Source organism: Corvus brachyrhynchos, unplaced genomic scaffold, assembly GCF_000691975.1.
Source record: "Corvus brachyrhynchos isolate BGI_N302 unplaced genomic scaffold, ASM69197v1 scaffold229, whole genome shotgun sequence".
NCBI lineage: Eukaryota > Metazoa > Chordata > Aves > Passeriformes > Corvidae > Corvus > Corvus brachyrhynchos.
This window is the reverse complement of record NW_008240042.1, coordinates 1,631,722-1,651,065: the sequence shown is the minus strand read 5'-3', so window position 1 is coordinate 1,651,065 and position 19,344 is coordinate 1,631,722.

The window sequence follows — 19,344 nt, the reverse complement described above, 5'->3', positions numbered from 1 at the left end:
GTGCTTTACTCGTGGAGATATATTTACATAAATAAATTTCTAACATGCATTCAAAGATTTGCTTGAATATTCAGTAATATTTGTCTTCTGGCAAATATTATTCTAACTTATATTTATGGTAATTTTCTCAGTTATTTCACTTTAGAATCTAATAAACAAAATTTCTATTCTAGATTACTTCATTGAGATCCTGCTCTTTATTAGTGTTTTCTATTGCACAGCTGCTGGATGCGTGTATTTCATTTCTGTCACTAATAGTCTCAGCTCTGCTCTAAACCACACAGTTTCCAGCCTAAGTTAATTTTCACTTGATAACTGGTCTTTCACTCTGGCTTCTACTCTGTCTCCGAGTTGCATTACCTCTTCTAGGTCACTGATATAAAAACTGAACAGACTCATCCTTAATGATTACCTTTGTAGAGGTCCATTAGTTGCATTCCTCTTTCTGAAGTTCAAAATTACCCTGTCTTTGATGTTTAAGCCTATTTTTGTGTCTGTGCAAATACCTCATCCTTTCCACAGTACTTTCTGACCTTGGAGATTAGCTTCTTGTCCACTTTGTGTTGTACAGAAGCTGCCTTCAAGTCCATGTAAATTGTGATGACAGTTTCCTCTCTCTTTTTGTCTTTAGCTGCCTTTTTTTCCTCCTCTGCCCTTACCTGCTCCACTACACACCTTTTTAATACATTCTCAATGCGCAATTAATTTTCTGCTTGATATGGAAACATCTTTGCTGTTATGAGTACCCATTTGTTACCTCCTACTCTCTCCCTAAACCTTGACCCAGCTCTGAAACAAACTTTTGTCCAGTTTTAGATATGCAGGGGCTCTCTTTGAAGTAAAACATGGTACACAACTGATTTTGGATACATGTACAAAAAAAAGTGTATTGTTAGTATTGCAGTTCCTCAGGATAGTTTGGAAATTGTGTATACTCTTTATAAGTATTTTCACCTGGTTTCTTTTTGATTTTTAATATGACAATTTGCATTTAAGCGCTGGTTGGTATTAAATACGCTATTATCCATATTGGCCAGTTTTCAGTAATCACATCTTAAATATATAAATAAATAATAATTAATTCCCCGAATGATTAAATCTGTTCAACCTGTCCAAAATAGATGGTTTCCCTGAGGAATAATGACCAGAAAGCTGCTTTATCTGTTTTATCCACAGCGTTTCTGTTCATGTTTCTGTGTGCCTAAGATTGTGGGTAATGGTTGACGTGGTGGATTTATGGTTTAAATGCAGCTGCAAAATTGTGCCAGAAAATATTGTTTTCATTTCAGATGAACAGGTTTTATAAATTTCTGTAACAATTTTTTAAATATCTGCAAACAAATATATAATCAAGATAATGAGTTTGCCCATCACATATTGGGTACTTGCATATTCAAATTTTAACATATGCAATGGCATTTATGGAACCAGGGTTGAAGTTCAGAAAACCTGATACTGTAAGTACTTTTGCTAAAATCTCAAATCTTCCAGTACCTGAAAGTTTAAAAAAAAAAAAAAAGCTTTCTTTTCATTTTGAAATGTAAAGAAAACATAAATAGCCCAGCAAAGTTCCTGCAAAACCAAATTTTTTAGGATTTTCACTATTAAAACCTCAAAATAAACTTTTTTTAAAAGTGGAGTGTCTGCTTGTGTTAGGGTCAAAACAGTTGTATGACCTCAGTTGGACTTCCATCATTCCTGTATGAAGATAGAATATCACCTGACAGCTGCAAAAGTCAAAACGTGCACTTCAACCTTACCAACCCAACACAGTCGACCTTATCAAGACAAATCCTTGCATAGTCAACATGAAGTTTGATTTATGGCTGCAGTGCTCTGAGATCTTTGAAGGAAAGCCTCCTTTTTAAGGTAAAGCACGTAAATACCACTGCAAGGAGTGTTACATTTCCTTTGATTATTTTATTTCGGTTTTGAACATCTGGCGTTTTTTTCCTCCATGAAATTCCAGACTGGTTTTACAAATGAAAATGTGGGAAGGACTTTATCTTAAAAATGGTTGAAGTAAGTACTCATTTAAAATTGCAGCATCTTCCCTGGCTTGATCAGTGACAAAAAGGCCTCATTATCTTCACTCTACATCCAGTCCTCCTGTAACTTTCATTTCCAATGAGGATTGAAAATCTTTTTCCATGCCTCTTCCTGCTAAATTATTGAGCTTCAAAAGGGCTGCAGAACTTTCCTCCTCAGAAAGCCCTAAAACAATGACTTTGAATTTTGCAGGATTTCTCAGATTTTCTCTTCTACAGTATCTTCTTAATAATTTCCCAAGCTGTAGCAAAGCATTGGTGAGATAAAAGAGACAATGATTTATTATTTTAAAGCTTTCTTTTCATGTTCTTCTTTCTTTTCTTCCATAGCCATTCTTCAGGAATATGGTCTCTTTCTCTTTACAATAAATAAGACTTCTGTCAATAAGATCTGTGCCTAATGAATGAGTGGATTGTATTATATTTTGACACCCTAGTAAAATTTGTCTCCAAGGAGATCAAAAAAGACAAGAGGGAAGAAATGCCCAATGTATGCATTTGAAGTTGCTGCGAAAAATAGGGAATGTAAATAGTCATGGAAGAATACTGTATTGTATCTTCACTAAATGGCAAGGGTCTTTGAGCTGCAGACCACCCAAGAGCAAGTAACACATACCATGTTTGTGCCTTATGTATTCTATCAAGTCCTTAGCATGAGGATATATTTACCAGACAAAAATATAGCCACAGGAAAGACTGTTCATATATTAATTTACTATCTTATGCATGTATTTTGGAATAATTACTCATGTTCTAAATATTGTAAACTAGAAAAGAAATGTTCAGTTGCAGTTATCTACAACCTAATAGCTAGTAAAATAAGCAACAACTAGGTATCTTGAATAATCATTTAATTATAGTTAATATCTGGATCTTTTCAATACCAGATTAAGTTAAAATCAAATTCAAGTAAGGTAGCATTTTAAAATGTATGGTATCAAAGATAAACAATGTTTTTCTTCAAAGGCTTAATAACCTGTTGATTTTGTTTACTGATGTTTGTTGTTACATTTACAATAAGACGCAACTATTGGAGAGAGTTTGCATTTAAAAACCAAGTCACTCAGATGTAAAATGAAGTTTCAAAAGTAGCTGAAGGAAAAAAATAGCATGTTTTAGAATCTGTGAGTTAACCTTGCAGACTCTTCTTTCACACCATGGGATACAGAAAGAAGGGTCAAGCCCTGGAGAAGGTTGTGCTCTAACAAGGTGACACAAATACTGCATTGTGAACCAAACTCATCAAGAACTCGAACCTACCAAAAACCCCATATGTTTGGCATTCTTTCCCAAATTAATTGAAAACAGAATTGCAAATAAATGAAGTTCTGTTAACTGGTAAACAGAGGGGAGAACATGGTGACTCTCACCCATAGGCCCTTTCTTCAACTGAGACACATATGGATAAACGGAAAATCCGTATTGTTGCATTTAAACCGTGTAACTTCTTCCCAATTTGAAACACCAACTTTTCATGAGCAAGTGCCCTTCCTTTTGCAGATGTGTCACTCAGAAGTGTCCCCTCTCTACAGGGCCATGGTGCCAAATAGCTGATGCTCTTAGGGAGAGTGCTGGTGTGAGTTTCTGCAACCGCTTCACTCCCATTGCAGGCTGCCATTTCCCTTTGCACAGTCCACAGAAGCGCCTGCTGGAGGTCTGTCTGCATTCAGACACAAGAGAGCTACAAAGAGACACAAACCATGAGCATTGTTTGTATTTTCTGTGATATTTGCATGAACTTGCCAAACCAGCCATGTCCCATTCCCACTCATTGAATCATTTTCTCCTTCTCTGCACTGCATTGTGTTTACATGGGATCACTCGCCACTTTATTCCTATTTTTTCAGTTTTCTTTTTTCTTTATTTTTTTTTCATTCCTGTTTTGGTTCTTTTCAAAATTTTTCCTACTTCTATGCCCAGAGCCTCACAGCACCTTGTCCAGGGGCTTATGAGTAAAGCCACACTGAGAGAAAGACTGAAGGGAGCTTTCCCTGATTTTGATGGCACCAGGGATGCACTCTCTGCTGAGTATGCTTTAGCTCCCTTGGTCTGCCAGTGCAATTTCTCCTGGGGATCCAGAGTGTTACACCCCACAACATCCAGAGAAAAGCCCTGTGTAAAAATGCCCAAGTGCTATATAGATCTTAACACTATCCAGATTTCCAGCAGGTCTCCCAGAGATTTGGTGTTTCAGTTTACCAAAGCTGATTGCTAATTGCAGAGATTCCTTCCTTTAGGTACCCTGCAGTGAGGATGCTGCACAGATAATCCTGCCCCACATTTCCTCTGTTGGGAGAGTCATCTTGCTTTGCTTACATTTTGCTTGGTGTTGCAAATAAATCTCATTTATATGCTATGCACCACATACAACTGAATTCTGCATTAGTCCAAGCAAGATAATAAAAACTGCAATCCTTCAGTGTCCTTGCTCTCTTCATTTTTCACTACACTTTCAAGAGAATCTCACCTGTCTCTGTCTTCAGCTTCCAGTTTATATTTGTTTTCTCTTTGCACATTTTGACTGTCTTTTCAGAAAAGATCATACTAAGGAATACCTAATAAGTGTAAGACATATCCTGTCTGTATAATGAGGACATTTTCTACCTTTTTTGTGGCTACATATTTAAAAAATAGTGCTACAAAAATTGAGATTGTTTCTATTCCCTGGAGTGAGTATATTCCTTATACATTTTCAAACCACTTTTCTTAGCCTTTCTTCCACAAATATTATTCCCCAGGGCTAGGAAAAAGTCTCATTTTTGTGAGTACAGATGCAAGCTCATGTAGAAATCAGGTACAAATTAGTGTAGCTTTTTGTAATAAATACGATGTCTAACAAGACCAGAATTTTTAAATCAAAAATTTCAGATATATGTGTGAAACTATTTCTAGTAAATCCAAGAATATACTTCAGAAATATTCACATATTGAAATGGTTTCAAAAGATCCCTTTCTTTGGTGGTAGGTACTGTCTCTGACTCAGATGAGCTCTGAGACTCCAGGTTGATATTAATTCTTCAGTCCAAATTAAATGAATTCTTTTAAAGGTCTTAATGATCTGAGTTGGGAGGAAAGGCTGGATCAAAACCTCAAAGGGTATCTGGAGAAGGACTGCCCAATAAGCCAGCAATGGAGAAATCCTAAAAGGAACTTTACTGCTTTATACCCTCCAACCTGGCAGTGGTGTTAGACCTGCAGGAAGAGTATTCTGTATTCCCTGTTCCATGGGGAGGTAACCATGGAAACTTTACTTCTGGGTACCAGAAAACTCTGTTATCTTTAATACCACAGGGGTCCATTTAATTTCTTATCTTACATATCCATGGTCCTCTAAGATGCCTTCTTCTGTACCAGTTTTTACATTCCAGTCCTCCAAAGTATTGAGCAGGGTTTCAGCTATTGCCGGGCAGCACGAGGGTCACTTTTGTCCTTCCCTGCCCTGCCTCAGCTGTGCATCACATAGCACTGAGGGCTACTCTGCTCCTGCTCACAAAAACTCCTGTGAGCCAGAAGAGCAGATGAAAAAGAGCAGGCAGAGAAGGGTCCTTGTTTTCCCCTTTCTACTTTAGGTACAGACTGTAAATCAGTAGCAGAAGATGTGCTGTAGAAGAAGTGGCACTGGTTCTAATTTTGTGCCATGGTGGTCTTTTTCTGTGGTTAGTTGAGAAGGCATTTCCCCACCATCTGGTTGTACAGCGTCTTAGAAGTTAAGCTTCAGACAGATCCTAGAAAACTATCAAGGCTGATTCTCCCTGTTCCCTGCCAACTGCCTTCTTTAGTCCTTGCTTCTCAGACTCCTGGGAAGGTGGGAGTCTTCCAGGGTTCTCAGCTTGGTCAAGCTTGTTCTACCTGCACTGCCAGGTACAACATGTTCCCAATATCCCCTACCCTTCTATCCTAGCTTTCCGTTATTGTGAAGTTAACTTGCTTTCTCCTTGCCTGTCCTCTAATATGTGCTTCCAATGTCTTCTCTCATTTATAAACTTTTCAGGGCACTTTTATTCTCTATACTTCTTCTTGCTTGTATCCAGATTTAACAATAAAAAATAAATAATAAAAATAAATTATAATTAATGAGAGGTAGTTTCAAAATGGAAAGCTCTGTGGTCTCAAATTTCTCCCAGTTTGGGACTGTGTGGCTCTGGGGTTGTGGCAAGCATCCATATCTAATAACAATAATGCTCAATGACACAATGACTTTTAAAAATGAGGCTTAAGAAAAATATTTTTAAGCCAGTAGCTGCATTTTTCACCAAAAAATTCCCAGTATTACAGAGATGGATTATCATGAGAAGAAGTAATCCTATCTGTCTGCTAATTCTATTAAAATTATACAAGTGACAAGTATTCTCTTAAGCACTGAATAACCCTTTCAAAGTGCCCCTATCAGTCAGCGAATGTTGATTTTCATGCAGCAGTAGAGAATAAATTACTTTATATGTAGGTGTATGCTTATATCTCAGAGAACGCAAAAGTTTTTCCTTCACTGTTAGCATGACATTTTCTATTGAATTGTTTAAACTTAATGACTGGGTGGGGTTTTCTTGCTCCCATGGTCAATAGATGTGTATCCCATACTGGCAGAGAGCATAGCACTGCTTTTAGTGTAATAGGAACAGCTGAAGCATATTCTGCAATTGATATTTATCGCAGGAGCTTTTCTTGTGACTGTGTGATTTTATTTTACTTTTACCTTTTGAAATCCACTTAATAGGAGTGCTTTAACTTGATGAAATTTTATCACGTTCCTGTGGTCATGAGGAATAGAGAAATAGCCATACCTGAATGTAAAACCCTTCAAACACTGATTCTGCCTCTTTTGTCATTGCATTGGGGTGCAAAATCTTACTAGCCCCAAAGCAATCAGTTTCCTGTCTCACTGTGCTTGTCTAATTCCCACGGCTGCCAGTGGAAGTGCAGAGAGCCCTCAGACCACAGTGGACTGAAAGCCTGTTATGATCTAGCTGTGAGTGTGACCTTGAGGGGTGATATTTGGAGAATATGAAATTCAATAAGTACTTCTGATCAAAAGTTGTAGTGTGCCGAGCTTGCATAATTTCAAAATAATTGGAAAAGGTGATTTATCTCCTGCCAGCTTTTAAAGGAACTTTCTAAAAGCATGCAGCATGTCTCAAAGTGTTAAACTGTGTCCTAAGGCTGTTAGATTTTACACATTTGCATGACTTCTTAAATAAGTCCTAAAGCTGTTGCTTTCGGTTATTTTTAATGTAGTCCACAGAACAGATACTGTTTCATTTTTATCATTCTCTTTGGTATCTACACAATGACAAGAATTGTATTTTTGACCTTTAATCTAAAGAGTATTCAGACAAGACTGAGAAAGCGCACATTTGGAAATATTTCCTTCAGAGATAGGGAACGGGGGGGAAAAAAGAAAAAAATATGTGTGTGAGGAGAAGAAAAAGAGGGACTGAGAGCAAACAATAAAGCACCTCTTTCAGTCTCAGTCTCCAGAGCCTGCATTCAAAGAATACAAGTGTGCAAGTGGTCTCAAGCAAACATGAAAACACAGCAGACTTCTTACAAAGGAGTCTATAAAAATAATTTGAAAATGCTGTTAACCCCCAGTGCAAGGAAGTGGAAATTTCTAATCTAAGCTCTCAATTCAGAACAGTAAATATGTCTTTTTTGAAGGTTGAGGATTTTGAGTTAGGTTTTGCCACTGCAATCTTTCCTGCATCAGCACCTTCACACTCTATTTCCATGCATTTCAGGCTTGAAGTGGGAGTGGAATTAGAAGTAAGGAAAGTCTCCTGGACAAGCTCTGGTCCCATCCTTTCACCTTTGCCTCATTTACTTGGCTCCAGTTGCACACATCTGTTTCACCAGCTCCCTCTCTGGTGCCTTCTTCAACAGAGCCCCCCTGTCTGAAACCTCCTTCCCAACCTAATCTAGTCTGCCTCTATCCCTTATTCCTCAAAGTCTCTTCTCAAAATACTTGTCTCATAAAATCTATAAGCCCCAGTCCTTCCACTGAGTCCATCAAAGAAACAGATAAAAAACAAACAACCCTCTGCAGACCTACTAAGGCATGAAAATGAGCTGAGTGTGAGTGCTCAGTCACTCTTCCTTTTTAAGCTTCATTCCCTCCCTGTTTGACTTGTTCTGCCTGTCTAGACCGATTGTTAATTGTCCTTCTGCATTTTTATACCTGTGTTGTGAGTTTCCTAGAGCAGAGCCTTCCTTTTAATAGATGGAGTCCATAAGAGATAATACCTCCTCTTGGCACAGACAGAATTTGTATTCAAATATTCTCTGACCAATTACTCAATATCAAAAATTATTGAAAAAGCTCACAAAGGGCTATCACCACAAAATTACTATCACAATTTATTTAGCTAGAAATGCAGATAAGCATCTGGATTTTCAGATGCTTTATGAGACAAAGAACTGTATTCATCAGATGCTTGGAGATGCAATGTAACCATAAACCCAACTTTTTCTGGCCAGGGAACAAGTTTTACAGCTGTTTTCTATTGTCAGAGTGACTCAAACCATATGGGTGAATCTGGTCCCAAACCTTCTGAGATCCACCAATCACTTGCTTTCACCTAGCCAGCTGCAGATTTAATCAGCTGCACTCTGACTTCTGCAAATTTAAAAGCACTATTTAGGTCTAAGGCCCAGCCTGAACCACTTCTTTTTTTCTCTCCCTTCTTTCACGACAGCATTCACTTCTGTAAGTCAGGCATAGGGCTGATTCACAAAGGCTGCCCTGCTCATATGCTCGAAGCTTCAGTAAGACAGCAGTGAGGGAAAAGCCTTCTGCTGACCATTTGCAAGGTAACAAGTTCATTCTTTGTTAGACCAGGATTTGGTTCCCAATATATTCAAAATGAAAGCTGGAGTCAGACCAAGGTCGTTGCGCTGGGATTTTGTTTGAAGGTGGATTTCACTTTATGATTTTGAAGAGCTTTGTGCCTTCTACGCTTGAGGCAGTTGGATTTCTCTGTAGTTATATGTTGCAGTTTGAAAATAAATGTGCCCGTTGCTCATTGTTAAGAGCATAATGGAGGAAGATAATTTTCATGATCCTGGAATGAAGCATAAGAGGGTTGTTGTTAATAAATATTTTTCTGCTCTATGTTATAAAATACAGGATCACTACTCTAACACGCTTCCAAAAAGTAAGCTTCAAATAACAATAGATTATGTCATGAGTCCCCCAGGCAATCTTGGAGGACAAAAAAAAAAAAAAAAGATTTTGGTTTACAAAATGTTTTTCTCTGGTCACGTGTCAAAAGAGGTATATCTGAGATTAGAGCTAAAAATATCTACAGGCAAAGATGGGTCTACTTGCAAAATGCCACCCGATTTACAAAGGGAAATAAAAAAGAATAATTTTCTTAGCCACTTCTTTAGTTCTTCTCTTCTGTTTTCCACTGTAATTTGTCTTCCATAGTAATGTGATGCACAAAGTGTTCAGAGAAAATCATGATTTTTCAAACTGATGAAGACTTTAGGCTAAGTGCTAAATAGGTTATTGTTCTGAGGGTCTCAGGTACAAATGTGAAGCAGTAGAGAGCTCTCAGCAGCGTGGTCCATGTTGATCTCTTTATAAAAATCTCCGCCTTTGGTTGAAGTTCAGCTCTTTGTACTTGCAACTCCAAGGCCTGGTGGGCCTGGTTCCCCCATGGAAAGTGCAGCCACAGCCAATGCTCATTCCACTAGATGCAGGTCTGAGCGAGGCAGGCAAAATATGTTTCTCTGTCTTCTACACCAGGAAAGACCAACATTCACAAAAGGATTCTGATTTAATACAATCATTTTGGGCTACGTATTTTGGTACCATTCTCCTTCCTCTTTGCTCAGTCCTCTTTTAAAAACAATCTCAGCCTACTCAGAGGGACACTAAAGATAAAATATAAAATAATTATAAAAGCTAAAATACAATTAAAATGTGGCTCGGAAGTCAGACAAAGTGAAGCTATCACAGCTCCAGCTTAGTGTTGATCTTTGGCCAAACACTTTGCAGGCAAATTTTGACATTGCTCAGAAGGCCAAGTTTCTTATATAACAGAGCAATTCATCTGCCCAGCCCAAGGGCTGTTGCTCTGTCACCTCTATCTTTAGAAAGTGATGAATTTATTCAGTAATTCAAGACACCAGTTTCAAGGGGAGGCTGTTCATGACCATGGGCCAGCTGCTGCAGCCCATTGACCAGCCAGGCCACACTGAGCCTGACTCAGTGCTCTGCAAATCTGGTTTTCAGAGGAATTATTTGCAAGCCAAAGGAAATGGAAAAATGAAAGCAGCAAACATCTTGTGCAACTGATCTGCTGGTCCATATTCCACAAAAAGGAAAAAAGAAAAACACTGTTTCATTAAAATAGAGCACGCAAAGAAAGAGTCAAGGTCCCATATTCCCATGAATTTTTTTTTTTTAATTAGCTCTGCATGGAGTCTTGTGTCTTCATCCCTCCCACTGGGTTCCATTTCCATATCTTTAAAAGCCCCTGATGTTCAGGTACATTTTATTTAGAACAAAAACTTTAACTCAAGACAAATTGTTTGTTTTCCTTTGGCTTGCAAGGATGTTATTGGCCACTTTGTGCAGCCAAATTGATTTTGCCTAACTGCTGTATGTGAGCCCAGAGGGGTACATGTATTTAGGGTCTGCCAGTCCCCTGGAAGTTTCCTTTTTCTTGGCCAGATAAGCCTGTTTCCCTTCACAGGGAGAAGATAGAGATTTTGACTATCTGAGACTGCCCAGAGAGGAAGCCCTGGACCAGGTTTGGTTTGCAATTTCTAATGTGCAAAAATCCCTTCAGCTTCTGATCTTCAGTGGAGATTCCTGCAATAGGTTCCTAAACACTTATGCAAAATTTAGCCTGCTATTTCAAAACTGGGTAGGGAAAACAGAAATTTAAATTCTTAACCAAAACTATTTTGTAGTTCTACCTATTCGCCTTACTTTTCCATTATATTTTTTCAAGTGCTCCTATTTTTTCCATTCTTCTTTCCACTGCTTTCCTACTGTCCAGAGGGCAAATATATAGCTCATATAAGTCTTACATCTCTTTGACAAGGCAATGACTTTATTTCCTCTCCTGCTTTCAAATCCTAGTTACAATAACATCAATGGTGCTGTGAACTTTCCTCAAGTTTCACCGTTTTGAGATTAGTAGCAGGGCTATTCTTTTTATTTGGCCACCTTTTTGCCTAATTATCCCTAGCTTGGAGCAGAAATAGAACTGGTGGTAAAGTAGCTTTTTAGGTGTGTGTGAAAAATGGTCTTTTCCAAATTTCACTTTAATCAAAATTGAAAGAGAACTTAAAAGATTTCACAATTTCCTATGAGGTAGAAATTCTGAGAATTCTTTTTTTCCAAGCCTAAAACATATGATACTTTCCAGATTAAATATCTTCCACAGAGCCTACATTAACTCAAAAATAAAAAGCCATTTCTCTCATTTTCGTTGATGCAGAGAAAGTCAGTTTTGTTGAACAGCTGCCTGAAACTCCAAGGGTTGTGGCCTACTTTATAGCCAAGGCTTTCTGGGCTTCTCTGCTCCCTGTGCCAAGCAGGAAAGAGCTAGCTCATGCTGAGCTGATGACCTTGGGCTCCTAAGGTCACCAGTTTAGGAGCAGGCTGCCCCAAAATTCGAAATTCCAGTCTAAATTCTGGTCTGCAGTTGGCAAATGTTTTTTGACAGAAATCATTCAGGCTGAACACAGACACGTTTTTTATTGGAAAATGTTATTCATAATGCTAACTGGGAACAGCATGGGGTTGTCCTACTCCAGGGGAAAATCTGGGAGTTCAGAAGAAATCCCTGTAAATAGGTTACAGAGAAGAGCAAATACTTTCTTCTGTATCTGTGCCAGCGAAACTGTCAGGATCACGCCCAGGGCACATACTAAAAGAGAGACTGTCTGTGGAAGGATGATAAGAGCCTATTTTCTGGCGTCTATCATATGTCATGATCAGACCTATAAAAACGACGCACAGAACACATGGCAAGTTTCCACAGTTGCTGGAGCCAGCACTGCTGTTACATATCTCATTTCCTCCCTGTCCTCTTCATCGATGGTAGGACTCAGTCACGGTTGTGGCAGCATCGTCTGCAGAATTTTCACTGGGAAAGGTAAAGTTTTCCACTTTTCCCTTTTGGGGATTACCACACAATAGCCAGGCTTGACAGGCTCCCTGACCACTAAACACCTAGGAAATGCAAAGATGTTGCTAATGGATGGCACAGTTATAAATCAGTTTTAGAATTCATTATTCTTTTTCTCCTCTGACCTTGCTTCTCTGTTAGATCTGGCCTGGATGTGATGAGGAAGTGGTCAAAAACAAAATAGCCACAGTAGTTACATAGTTACAGTAGTGTAACCCTCAGAAAGCATGATGTCAAATTTTCAAGGGAGAGCTTATTTTATTTTGCAAATGCAATTTGTGCTTGTGGTTTTGAACTGCATTTGAACAAATGAGAAAAAGCATCAATTTTCCCCTTATCTGTCTCAGAAGCTCCAGGCTCAATGGCTGGTCCTTCTGCAGGTACAGACTTCTCACTACTGATCTGAGAGTTAAAAAAGAAGGGATGTGCCTCAGTCTGTAGGTGCCATGCTCCTCTCTCACAGCTGACACATGGTCTATCCCAGAACAGATAAAGTAAATACTAAAATAGAGGGAACCTTGCCCCTCTCACATGAGCTGCTGTGTTATACTTTGAAGCCAATGCAAATCCTGTTAGTAGTTTCAAAGTCCATCTAGCACACAGTGCAGCATAAAAATAACCATAGGCAGCCAAGGCAGTAACCACATTGAACTTTACTTTTAACTTAATGAGGATGACTAGATTTCATAATAAAAATTATTTCATAAGAAGAATTATATTCTTGATACTAATTGTTATAAGGTTCTGGTTTGTGTATTCATCTTTTAATTTTGTCCAGTAGTACTATTCTGCTTTATTCTGTTCTATTTTATCTTATTCTGCATGTGAGATTTGTAGAGAAAGAGATCAAGAGGGGGTCCACGAAGATGATCAGAGATGGCATGCTGGGAAAAAGTCTTACAGAATTGGAGACTCACGTTCCCTTGAATAGGAGAATAGTCAAGGAAAAGATTGATGTTTGGGACAACAGAGAGAAAGGATTAAACATGGAAAGGGAAAGACAGCAGCTGCAGGTGGTGGGAGCCACAGGAAAGGCAGAAGAGGACTGAGAAAGTCTAAGAATAGAACAAGAATACCCTATGTAAACCAGAGCACATCTCCTCACAAAATATACAAAGAGTTTATAACTGTGTTAACATTAAGAATTATCATTGCTACTTATGTTTGTTGCTATATTAATAATAATTATCATAATCATTTTGATGGTAAGGTTATTATTGACATGGTGCTAATAACTATGCTAATAAGTCCATTAATAATGCAGATGCTCTATTGTCCTGAGCTGGGATATTTTCATACTGTTCATCCTTGTGGGTCCCTTCCAAATCAGGATATTCCAAGTCCAGGAAAACACCACTAAACTACAGGTGTGTCTCTGCTTGCCTTCAGGGCCAGCAAGTATCGATTCATTATAGAGGATAACCCTGTGTGGTGAGCCCAGAAGACACAACTCTGCTGTTAAACTGATTTGTATAATACGTTGAAATTTCAGGGTGGGGAATTCTTCATTTCAAGCTCTCCAGATATTTAGGATCCAGCTTTTGAAAATAAGATGCTGAGAGATATTTAGGCTTGCAAAATGCTAGTAGAAGTGCCTAAATGGGCAGAATTGTAGGGCTTGCTGCCCATCAGAGACACCTGAGGGAAACATCCATCTGAAGTGATGCTGAGCATTCTCCTAGAGGAAGGCTGTTCTGCCGGAAGCTCCCTGTGGCAGCACCATGTCATGAACTCCACAGTCCATGCAGGATGCCAGGGGTAGCAGGTAAAGATGGATACAATTGCAAGGATGTATTTCAGGATGTATTCTCCTCCATTTTTTTTTAACAAAGATAGTCCTGAAACTGTTAACAATTCATTAGAAAAAAAAAGTCTTACATATTCTGTAACGTTTGCTTTTTAAAGATAGAGCACCAGCAAAGAAATTAAAATTTCCTGCAAATTCTCTGGGATTCACTAAAGATGGAAACTAGAGCAGCAGAGAGGTGGATCCTGCGAGATCCCTGCAACCATTACATCTGGGTGCCTGATTTTCACAGTGATATAGAGGCAAAAGGGAAAAAGGAGGAGGGAAAAATATGCATCTTGACTTCATCCTAAAATGGACGTGATAGAGCATTGAGGGAGCCCTCCTTCAGTTACAGCCAGAGGTAGCAAAAACTTTCCTCTTCTGCGATGAAGAGGCTGGGTGTGGGGTAAAATGGAAAGGAAGGAGGATGACAGAAGGGCTCACACAGGGACATTTCAGAGTGTCTTAAAAGATGCAGAAAAACGAAGAGTTCATTTTTTTTTGCTGATCACGTTAAGACTATTTTTAACCTCACTTTTTCATAATGACCCCTCTGGAAGGGTGAAACATGCGTTCTTAGTATCTCCTTTTAGTTAACTTAAAACATGCGTGCTGAGTTGTTGTTGGCTTTTATACTTGCGAAGAAAAGAAAGAGTAGGATGTTAGGGGAAAATATATTTCTGAAGCATTATTTGTTAAAATGTCTACAAAGAATTTTACGGCCTTCACAAGTAGATGAAAGTGAAACAGCTTACAGTTTGACCTTCCAACCTTTCCTGGGGTCTCAGTAGGTGATTCTGCAAAGCCTGGAGCTGTCTCTGGCTGAAGCTGCATTGTGATAGATTTGCAGTGTAATTTGCCTTCTTGATGCCCCCAATACAAATGCTGGGTTGCCCATAGTCTCATTGAGTCCACCAAGGATCATTTGTGCCAGGACAGCCCTTGTGAAGCCCATCACCTCTAGATCTTGCACAAAACAAAAAGGATTTAATTTAAAAATCAAAACAAAACAAACAAAAAAACCCCCAACCAAACAAAAAACCCACCACACACAAAAAAAAGTCCCCAAACCCCCAAAAAACAGCAATGAGAACAGGCAATGAAACCGGGGTTCCTGCAGCAGTCTGAGTGGAGAAGATGATAACAACATATTGGCAGATTTGTGAGATGTGAGCTGAAAAAGAAACAGAACCCTTCCCACCCACTCCAATCCCATAACCAAGCAGAAAACACAAGCGGGTTAGTGCTCATTCCTGAACAGCTGAAGACATTGTCAGACATATTCTGCACTCCCACGTGAGTGGAGACATAAAACTGGGTGGTATTAATGGAGCAATTTTCATACCTACACCCACACTTTAAGGAACTGTGTTTTGATGATTTTGGCAGGCCCTTGATGCTTGCAGGGCTTTGACAGAGCGGAGCTGGGTCTACTTTCGAGACTATCCCTGGGCGTCTAGACACCCAGGGATGTCTTAGATCCAGATTGTTTTTAAAAAGAAATGAATTCTAAAGAAAGGCATGCTTCTGATCCAGCAGGTCTGTATAGAAAACCTGGTCTGGTATGTTCCCATATCGATGAGAACAGAAAAAAACAGAGGGAAAATATCTCCACTGATCAGACAGAAAGCCTTGAAGACTTGCTGCAGCACTAGGTTTAAATATCAGTGAACAGAGGTATTTCTCAAAACGTTGGAAACTGAAGATCACACTTGACTCTTTCAGCCAACATTATTAACCTTTTATTTTCTTGAAATTCAGATAATATCCCTGGAGATATTTTATCAGTGTGGAATGCACAAAGTTTTTATTCACATAACCATGGGTCAACAATATAATTACTATAGCCAGAAATTAAGACTAGGGAAATCTCTTCAGCTAAAATCTGAGACAGTTATAACAGGGAATGAAATAGTAATAACATTTTGTGGTTTTTTCAGCCACTAAGTTCAAAGAGAAAATTGAGAAAACTCCAGGTGCAAGCTCAGCATCTCCTTGTTCCGTTTTAAGAGGAGGGTATTAAATAGATATCACAAGTATCCAAGCAAAATCCATATGTAGATCAATAGGCTTACTGCTTCAGTAACATTGGTTTTGATGAGTGTGAAGTGTAGCTAATGGACAAATTTCATAGCTATAAAATCTCCACTTCTCTTGTCTGTGTATGCATCTATTAATTACAGGCAATTAATATGCCAATTAACCTCTTAGAATTCAGTGATAGTCAGCATCCTTTGAAATTTGCATCATTCCCGAGTATTCTTTTACAGAAGGCAGAAAAAACCCTGAAATTGTAGTATCACAATGCTGGTCTGGCTTTAAGGTTTAGGACAAGGTCTGGCATTTTATTTTGCCCCTTACCAAGGCCCGGGGAGAAAAGGACAGTTCACAGAGAGAAAGGTGATCACACAGCTGCTTTCATGGTTACTGCTCTTGGAGGTGAAACAAGGGGGTCGAGTGTGTGTTTCAGCCAGTTAAGGTGATTCACTACAGATTACATCCCAGGGAATAAAAACACATGCACTAAGACTGGCAATCCCTATATGAAACTTCGTCAGTGGGATTTGAGGTGAAAGGAAAAACACAAAAATTACGAAGTCAGGTGTTTGAGCCCAGGGATGGTTGGAGGTTCTGGCTTGTGTTCCACAGGCACAGACTGCTAACCAGCCATACTATGTCTTTTAGAACATCAGAGGGTCCTCTGAGTTGAACTGGGTGTATTTATTGAATGTATTTCTTGCCCACCTCTCTTTCACATGTACAGCAGTCCAGTCCCTTTTGTCAGACTTGCATGGAAGGTGCCAAGATCATGCTCAGATTCCATGCTTTCCTTGATGATTTTCCACAATATTGCATAATTCCACCCAGAGTTGCTCACAACAGATTTAAAGTGTGCCCCTAATTTGGAGAATTTCCAGTATGAGTAAGAGACAAATCATGAAGGCAGAGAAAGAATACCAGAGCAAGGCAGGAAGCACAGGGGAGGGTTGATAAAAAGGACTGTTATCTGGAGGTGGCAAAGGAACAGGTAATCAGATACTGCATCCTTGGATCACAGAATTTGCCAGGTGGCCACAAACCCTGAGGGTTTGGCTTGGCCACTGCAGAGATAAGGCCAGCTGCAAAGTTTGGATCCTGATCAAATGTTTGCACTCTAAACACCCTGCGAGTTGGGGCTATTTGGCGCAGGCCCATGTCTAGTTTTTATTAATGTTTATTGCCCGTTGGACATTTGGAAACTATCTTTCATAATTCACACCTCAGCAATGCATGTTTGGCCACCCTGATGGCAGGCTACAAGTCTGACTCCTCAATCGAGCAGCGCTCCTTTCAGCTGTGTGGAGCTGCCTTGCATGTGGCTTACATATTACAGCTGACAGGGCCTGAATGACAACTTCGTGGCTCACTGTTAGAAGATCAACCAAAAAAGCAGAAAGGCATTTCTCCTGCTAGGGCTTTCATTTTTCACATCCACTCAACAGATCAGTGTCCTGTTTGCCTGCCTCCCTTTCCAAAAATTTCATGCATCAGGACTGTCACCAACAGTTGCTTCATTGGCTTGTTTGTCACACAACTTAGAGGTTCAAGTAGGCTCTGAACTGACCTCTCTGCTCTTAAATATTGCAAATTTCACCTTAATGGTACTTAAAGATTAGCATAAATTCACCATTGGTCTCATGCTGGTAAAAAAACAAGACCAAGAACAACTGGACTCCCTCTCCTTGGAAAGGAAGAGAAATAAATCATCATAACGAATGAACTTATTTCTTGTACATCAAAAGTTAAGCAGTTCAGCCCAAGATCCTTGTGTTTCATTTCAATATTTCAAGTATATTTTATTAACCAGTCTTCTACATTTAAGTCTGCTCTGTCTTTTCAAGCTGGGGGAAAAAAATATCAGCAAAAGATGTATTTCAGAGTCTATTTCTGGGAGCATGTTAGATACTTAACAAGTTCATCTTTCGTGAGCAACCAATTCATATATCAGCCCATAATGATTGCTTGGGTTCAGCCTGCAGCACACATTTGCAGCCTCTGTTAGATCCCTTTCCTTGATGCAGGAAAGCTGAAGTAAATGTTATTTTCATAATACTTTCTTCCTCTTTTTCCTTGTAGCCTGTTTTGAGCTTTTCCTGGTTTTTCCTCCCCCTATTTATAGTCTGTCTTATGAGCACTGATGGACGCCTTCACAGACAACAAAAAGTGAAGCAGGCAGTAATGTTGAAGTACTCTCTTTTCTCTAGTGCTTCTAAGTCACCCCTGGAGAGCACTTGCCTGCTAAATCCCCAAGGTTTAGTAGCCTGGGCAGTGCAAGACAAACTTCCCTTAGTAGCTCTTCTATATTACATAATGGGGCTAAAACTTGGCCTGTTTCTGGCCTCAAAGTCTATCCTAAACATCGTGGCCAGTGATGCTATGCCCTGTGTGAGGCACCCACCATCCAAATTGTTGCCCAGACATCATCAATCTTTCTTTTAAACAAAAACCCCAACACTCAACCAAACCCAGTCTGGAAGACCTGACAGTACAGTAGAAAAGTGTTTTCTAGTCATAAATGGCAATACTTTTTTAGTTATAAAAGGCAATTGCGTCTCAGGCTCCAGAGCACAGGATCTAAATAACCTTTGGATTGCCCTGTTGACTTCTGCTGTCAGGGAAAAGCACTTCCTCTGGTTGGGGCACTGCTCAATTGATAGAATCTGTTGAGTTTTTTCATTTTTTAAAAAAAGAGAGTAATCAGGGCTTGATTTTCTTCTTTTTGCCCCCTGCAGGGCTGCCCACCCTGAGCACAGCTGGCACAAAGCCCTCTCAGATCAGGCTGCTGGAAGTGCTTATGTTTTGCACCCAATCATCAGCACAAAAACAACCACACAAGGTTAAAAACAATTTTCCACTCATGGAAGTAAACCAGTGGGTAAAAGGAACAACCAGACCTTCATGACCAATCCCAGCTGAACATTCCTGAGTGGAAATATTTGCTATCCTTTTTTTTTTTTAATCCTGAAGCCACAGTCCCAAAGTAGCCCAGCTTTTTTTTTGCAGTGGCCACCACCTCCCCAGCCCTCTCTCTGCATGGTCTTGCTCAATGCAGCTGAGGGAAATGCCACTCTGAGGCATTTTCCTACTTTTATTACTCCAGCTCTTGCCTGACCATGGGCCAGAAGAGGCTCTGGCATTGTTTAGTGTTGTCTTAAAATACTCAAGGATGGGACTTGTGTATCTAGCTGGGGGGAGAGTCAAAAGTAGTCTATTCATATCAGACCTTAAAAGGCAAGGTACATAATATTAATATATATTAAAGAAAATCTGTGTCAAGGATCTTGCAAACTGGAGTCGATTTACTATAACAATGTAGAAACATTTA